This window comes from Peromyscus eremicus, chromosome 1, assembly GCF_949786415.1.
Source record: "Peromyscus eremicus chromosome 1, PerEre_H2_v1, whole genome shotgun sequence".
Taxonomy (NCBI): domain Eukaryota; kingdom Metazoa; phylum Chordata; class Mammalia; order Rodentia; family Cricetidae; genus Peromyscus; species Peromyscus eremicus.
Genome location: NC_081416.1, coordinates 194846739 through 194854532, shown reverse-complemented (window position 1 = coordinate 194854532; position 7794 = coordinate 194846739). Strand labels below are relative to the sequence as shown.

The 7794-nt window shown below is 41.4% G+C and overlaps 1 pseudogene; it reads left to right on the top strand.

Moving 5' to 3' along the window:
• Positions 1–571: 571 nt before the first annotated feature.
• Positions 572–4555, top strand: LOC131904188 (histone H2A type 1-C-like; annotated as a pseudogene).
• Positions 4556–7794: the final 3239 nt, after the last annotated feature.

The window sequence follows — 7794 nt, the reverse complement described above, 5'->3', positions numbered from 1 at the left end:
GCAAACCCTTTCTCCCAGTATATTGCTTTTTATGTCCTTACCATGCCCTTACCAAAGGATTTTAAATTAGATATGTAATTCATGAATATATCCTTTTATGGACCATGTTCTTAGTATCAAGTTTAACAACTTTATGCTGAGTCCTAAGTCTTGAATGTTTGCTCCTATATTTTTCCTGAATGTTTTATAGTTTTACCTGTTATATTTAAGTCATCATCAATTTTGAGTTATTTTTATACATTGTGAAATTTATATTGAAGTTCATCCCCACACCCCAACCATGGATGTTGGGATCTTTTCTTCTGACAACTCACCTTCCCAACACCAACCATCTCTCCAAAGCTAACTAGGTATCCATATTCCCATCCAGTTCTGACACTACTCAGAACTAATGCAATTAAACAAACTAAGGGCTTGGTTCCACCTTAAAACACCAATACTCACACTTTGCCAGGCTATGTCCCCATCCCTCAATTTGCTAGAATAGTTCACAGAACAGAAACACACTTTGCCTCTGATAACTGGTTTACTGTGAAGGATAAAAAGTCAGGCACAGCCCAATGAAATCAAAATGGTGGTCAAGGTATGAATGGGAGAGAGAAAGATGGCGGACCACCCCACCAGCACACACACTCTTGCCAAACCAATGGGGGTTTTGTTTGTTTGTTTCTGTTTTGAAGCTGAAAGGACTTCAAGTTTTCATCCGTTAATACTCTGGTGACCAGGCCCTTTACTGATGAAATCTAGGGACTCTATCCTGAGTCTTCTGTCTACATAAAGTGTAGTTGAAAGGGGTTCCTAATGAACAAATGACACTCTTACCAAGAAACTCCAAGATTTAGCTCTGTGCCAGCAACCAGGGACAAAAATCAAATGCCTTTTATATGATAGATGTAAACTGCTCTAGCACCATTTGTTGAGAAGCTTAGCCTATCTCCATTGAATAGCTTTTTGCATCTTAAAAAAAAAATCTGTTTGAAGTTCCTTTGTGGGTCTATTCCTGCTTCCGTTCTGTTCCAGTGCCACACTTTTCTGATCATTATAACTACAGAATAAGAACACTAGGGAGCATTCATCCTCTTGTTTTTTATTTTTCAAAATAGTCTTAGTGAAGCCTTATGCTTTGCCATAAAAACTGTAGAGTAAGTGTATCTAAGTTTACCAAAACAAACAAACAAAACAACCCACCTTGATGGGCCAAACATTGTAACACATGCCTGTTAGCCCAGGACATGGGACTGGTGTGGCATTTTGAGTTAATAGCCAGCCTGGGTTACAAAGTTAGACTGTTTCTTACCCCCTCAGACCAACCAGCCAAACAAACAAACAAAAAAACCTTGCTAAAAATTTCTGGCAAATTTCACTTTTCTTTCTCCCTAGTTACAGTTACTTGGAGTTTCTAGTGTAATATTCAGTAATGGCGATAACAGGAGACAGCAATGAATCTTCACCATCAGTTATGCTAAGTTATTTGCATATGCCCTTTCTAAGTAAAGAATTACCCCTTTACTCATAACATCATGGAAGTTTTGTTAAGTGCTTTCTGCGTATAACGATAAAGTCTGTGGATGGGATAGATTATAATAACTTTCAAATCCAGAGCCAGTCTTGCACTGTGAGGATGAACTCCTCTGTTAGTCTGCATTGTTCTCATCTACCACAAGCTTTTTTTTTTTAAAGATTTATTTATTATGTGTACAGTGTTCCGTCTGCACGTATCCCTGCAGGACAAGAGGGTGCCAGATCTCATTACAGGTGATTGTGAGCCAGTACCTCTGGACCTCTGGAAGAGCAGCCAGTGCTCTTAACCTCTGAGCCACCTCTCCAGTCCCCTTTTTTTTTTTTAAGATTTATTTATTACGTATACAGAGTTCTGCCTGCATGTATCCCTATAGGGCAGAAGAAGGCACCAGATGTCATTACAGTTGGTTGTGAGCCACCACGTGGTTGCTGGGAATTGAACTCGGGACCTCTGGGAGAGCATCCAGTGCTCTTAACCCCTGAGCCATCTCTCCAGCTCCTACTGCAAGCTTTTATGTAGTAATAGTTTTTTGTTTGTTTGTTTGTTTGTTTTTAGTTTTTGGTTTTTGGAGACAGAGTTTCTCTGTGTAGCTTTGTGCCTTTCCTGGAATTCACTCTGTAGCCCAGGCTGGCCTCGAACTCACAGAGATCTGCCTGCCTCTGCCTCCCAAGTGCTGGGATTAAAGGCTTGCACCACCACCACCCGGCTCTTAGTAATAGTTTTGAGAATATTGGAAGTATCTATTCCTGCCTTCATTCTGTTCCATTATGCATATGCTTTGCCACATAAGTTTTAGAAAAAGTTTGTGTAAGTTCAAAAATGAACAAAAACAGCTTGATATGTGTATAATCATAAGGCATATTAGTTTGCAGTTTTCTTGTACTCTCTTTGGTATTAGTACCCAGGTAGTAGAGACTTCATAGTGAATTGGGAGGGCTCTGCTCTATGGACAGGGTTAGTACCTTTATAAAAACAGATTTCGGGAGCTTGCTGGCTTCTTCCACAGTGTGGACACAGCAAGAAGGCACTGTTTTTAAGGAACAGACTATCATGGTATTATGGCTGGACCTACTGATGCCTTCATCTTGGAATTCCCAGCCTCGAGAATTATAATTTCTATTGTTTACAAATTACCTAGATTATAGCCATTTTGTTAAAGCAGCCTGAACAGACTAAAAACTATGCCTTATCCTCAATGTCTGCTGATCTGTAGTGATACCTCTTTTCATTCCTGATGTTGGCGACTTGTATTGTGGTCCAACTAACTATAAGTTTGTCAATTTTATTATATTTCAGTTACATAATGACAACAATTAAGAACATAATTAGCTGAATTAGCCAGGTTCTAGTTGACTCACTTATCTGATTATCATCTCCTGGATCCTTCTCATGGTAGATTTTTTTTAAGATGTATTCATTTATTACATATATAGTATGCCTGTACACCAGAAGAAGACTCTAGATCTCATTACAGATGGATGTGAACAATCATGTGGTTGTAGGGAATTGAACTCACAACCTCTGGAAGAGCAGCCAGTGCTTTTAACCCCTGAGCCATCTCTCCAGCCCCCCTCATGGTAGATTTCTATCTTATTTCATAATCTATAGAAAGTGGGATAGCAAGTTCCTAGTTAGCTCTTCTTACATTACAGCAACAGGTATAAGACTAACAAGGAAAAGGCCTCTCACTCCGTATCTCAACTGGTCCTTTGGTTGAGTTGGCTCCTCCCTTCCCTGCCGGTGACTTGTTATTCTTAAATCCACATTGCCCATTGCATTATCAAACTAACAACTCACTTCCTCTCTTCTAGATTTGGGCAAATTAAACTTGATGGCTTTACAAATGAAAAACGCATGAAAATAGCTCCCAGTTTCTACCATGGGTCTCTCCATCCACCTTCCCAACCACTAGCCTTTTCTGTTGTGTCCAGGCAGCAAAAAGCAGATTGACTGTTCCCATCAGGGATCCCTCTCTGGAAGAAGGAATTAAAACAGGAGATAGACTCCCCTCAGGAATAAAGGGCCTTCGAGATATCCTGGGAGAGTGGGAGGGGAACTATGACATGGAGTAGAGGTCCTTGTTGGCTAAATTAGTAATTAAGAGCCTGCACAGACCCAGGTTTTGACTGCTGTGGGTACCATACCCACCATGATGGATAAGAACTGGACATCGTGGTCCTTCCTCCCCCAACCTGCGCTACCACCCTGAAGGATAAACACCCAATGGCCAACCAACCAAGATCTCACTTCAGTAACCAGAGCTTAGATAGTGTACCTGCTTGGTTTGTTCATCTACAAACATCCCAGTTATCATCACCCACCTGCTAGAGAAGCAAGTGGAGTTTCTAATACTTTTCACTTCCCGTCTTCCAACTCTGCCCAACCTAGGAGGGCTCCAAGCTGTGAGCATCAGCTTTCTCCCAATCCGATTATGTACACCAGAATGTGCGAAGCAAAGCTGTCTATGAACTACAGAAATAGGTCTCAGAGTCAACAGAAGCATGGAAGGGTTGTTTGCTTCCCTTCTCTTTCAGTCAGAGAAGAGTAAGTAGTATCATCGTCATCCTTAATAAAAACTGTCAACATCGGTTAACGGCTGTTTGGTCTCGAGGATGTCTGGACCCAGCAAGCAGGGCGGCAAGGCTCGCGCCAAGGCCAAGACCCGTTCCTCCTGGGCCGGCCTGCAGTTCCCTGTGGGCCACGTGCACCAGCTCCTCCGCAAGGGCAACTACTCGGAGCGGGTGGGCACCGCTGCCCGGGTCTACCTGGCGGCGGTGCTCGAGTCCCCCGTTTGTACCTGGCGGCCGTGCTGGAGTACCTGACGGCCGAGATCTTGGAGCGGGCTGACAACGCAGGCCCATGACAAGAAGCAGCATCACGCCGGGCCACCTGCAGCTGACCATCCGCAATGAGGAGGAGGAGCTCAACAAGGTGCTGGGCCGCGCTTGACCATTGCGCAGGGCGGCATCCTGACCAACATCCAGGCTGCTGCCCATGAAGATCGAGAGCCACCACAAGGCCAAGGGAAAATAAGTCATTTAAAACAAAACGGTAAAGGCTCTTTTCAGAGCCACCCACACTGTCACTAAGGAACTGAACATTTTGGATGTGTAACTTTGTATGTAATGTCCTCTAGCCAATTGTTGTCTTGACCATTAGATTTTTAAGCCTTACTGTGGGAGGATTCGTTTTCCTCCTCTTGTTCATCGTTGAACAGAATCCGTTAACGGTTAACCCACAGCTTTCCACACCAGAATCAGTGCTTTGGGTAAATAGGGTTGGAAGAAACTACACTGTTGGGCGGAAGAATCAATGTGGCAATTTGAACGCCTTTTTGTTGTTTAATATTCCTCCTAAACTTCATAATCCCTTCACATAAGTTTGAAAAATTTAAAATACACTAGTTTTTGCTTTAAAAAAACTATCAACATCAAAACTAAAAACATCACCATTAGTAACAGTAGGTGTAACAATAAGCCCAGGAATTGCAACATAAGGCATGTGAGAACAACAGATCCGGGCTGAACACCATGGTCCCAAAGCAACACATACTTCACCATAGCTCTGTAAGGCAGGACTTACATATACTTTGTAAGGAACTGAAGCCAAGAGGCTAATCCATTTCAGTTCACAACCACATGAGCAGTCCCATGAATAAAATCTAACTGAAGACAAATATGTGCTTTCATTCATCTTGCCAAGAAATATGTAGACACAGTCCAATATTTCCATACAATGTTTACTTTCTTTTAGTTGAGATTGCAATTCTTGCATAGGCCCTCTAAAATGGGGATTTCCCATTTAAATGAGCACCTATTTACCAGACTTTTTTTGTTATTTGTTTTTTGGGGTTTTTTTTATACATAGAAAGTTCTAAATGCCCACATGGATGTAAGTGTATGTGTACAATACTAATCACAAAATGTACTTCAGTAGAAGCCCCATAAGGACGCAGATGTTCTTTCTAAGCAGTTTGTTAAGCCCTGTTTGGTAATGTGCAATCCCAGTACTCACAAGCTGAGACAGGAGAATCAGGAATTCAAGGCCTGTCTTCAAAAGGAAAAAAAAATTAATTAGCTGTTAAGAACCTATGCACTCCTCTGTGCAGCTTCCTTCTAATAAATGAACATTTTCAGCTTTCCAATAAAATCTTAAGAAATACATCTGATATGCCAATCACAGGAAGACTAATATCTAAGTGGGATGGACTGTATCAAACAGTGGCACACAGACTTACCATCTTTAGTTCCAATAGATCTGCCAGTGTTGTTACCATTTCAGCAACAGCCCTCTTGAAAGTTCTCAGATAGAGGAATCTTACTAGTCATTCAATTCCTCCTTCTGATGCTACCATTTCATTAGGTGACTGATGGGAAGATGTATGCTGTACATGCTACTAAAAGAAAAGACTTACGATTTAAACCATGATGCTACTGGAAGGTTAAAATATGAAAGGACACACTTAAGAGTAAATGAAATGTAGTTCAGTCCTCAGAGGGCTAACTTCCAGATACCAAAGCCCCATAATTTACAATGGCATTATGCCCCTCTTCTGGCATGATACAGGAATATTTTATTTGTACTGAAATGTGATTTTATTTGTATGTTAATAAATAAAGTTGCCTGGGAGTCAGAGCTAATAGCAAGCCATAGCAGAAGCTGGGCGGTGGTGGCGCACGCCTTTAATCCCAGCACTTGAGAGGCAGAGCTAGGCAGATCTCTGTGTGTTCAAGGATACAGCCAGCATGGAAACACACACCTTTAATCTCAATACCAACCATAGAAGACCTGGAGGTCTATATAGATGGGCAGTGACGAGGAGGTCATGTGGTTGGGTTTACAACCAATGAGAAGGCAGAATAAAAAGTCAATAAAAATGACAAACACACAGGATGTAAGTCTCTTGCCGAGGAGGACAGCAGTAGCAGTGAAGGAAAAGGTTTTTAGCTCTCAGCTTTTGCTCTGACCTCTTGGGCTTTTAACTTTGCAATTGGCTCTGTGTTTCTTATTTAATAAGATTGTTCATCTACATGCCCCAGTAGACCTACTGTTCTAGTGGAAAGTATAAATAATAAAATACATTTAAGGTAGGTCTGGTGGTTCGTTCTTGAAATACCAGCACTGGAGACACAATGAGACAAGATGACTGCTGTGCATTTGAGACAAGAAGGGCTACATACTGAGTTCCAGGTCAGCTAAGACAACAGACTTGGTTTCAAGAATCCAAATAAAGCCTAGCGAGATGGCTCAGCCTAGGTAATGGAACCTGCTGCCAAGACAGACAACCAGAGTCTCGTCTCCATAACCCATGTGGTAGAAGGAAAGAACCAGTTCTCACAGTTGTCATCTGACATCCAGATGGGCACAACAGCTTCTTCACACACAAAACAAATAAATGTAATGAAATAAATGAAGTAAATAAATATAGTAATACACATAAGGGGTTGAGGATGTAGAGTAGGAGAGAGCATATGCCTATCATGTGTGAATCCCATAAACATCTCCAAAAACAATGCATTTAAAACCATATAAAGACTACGAAAACCATTATAGCTTAGCCCAGCCTATCTGAAACATGTCCAGAACATTTACATTAGCCTCCAGTTGGGCAAAGGCATCAAAAGCAAAGCTGGCTAATAATAAGTGTTCAATCACTCATTATATGTAAATACTGTACTGAAAACATATAGAAGTGCTTTCACACCATGGTACAAGCAAAGCATGGTTATGTCAAATGACTGTAAATCAAGGGTGGTCTACTTGTTAAAAATAGAAATCTATGAAAAAGCTGAGTGTGGATTTATACGGGGACAAATGTCCTACAAGAGAGTCTGTAGAACTCATTCCCTAATGCACTAGAGTTGTATGTAATGCAGTAGCTACGTAGGTGTAATAACATGAAATCTTTTCTTCCTCTTCTTTTCTTCCTTCCTTTCTCTAATGTGAATATTAGAAAACTAGAAGTTGCATATGTGGTTCATACTTTATTTTCATCAAATAAAGCAACTATGGAAAAGCAGCCCTCTGGAAGCTTTCCCCACAGCGTAGGGTGTCTTCTGTTTCTACCGTAAGGGTTTTTAATATTCATTTTTACTTTATTCACATGCATGTGTGGCACATGCATGAGTGAGTGTGTATCTGTGCACTTGAGTGTCTACAGATACCAGAAGACAGAGTTGGATCCCCTGGAGCTGGAACAAAAGTGGTTGTGAGCTGCCCAATGTGAATGCTGGGAACCAAACTCAGGTCCCCTGGAAGAGCAGCAAACATTC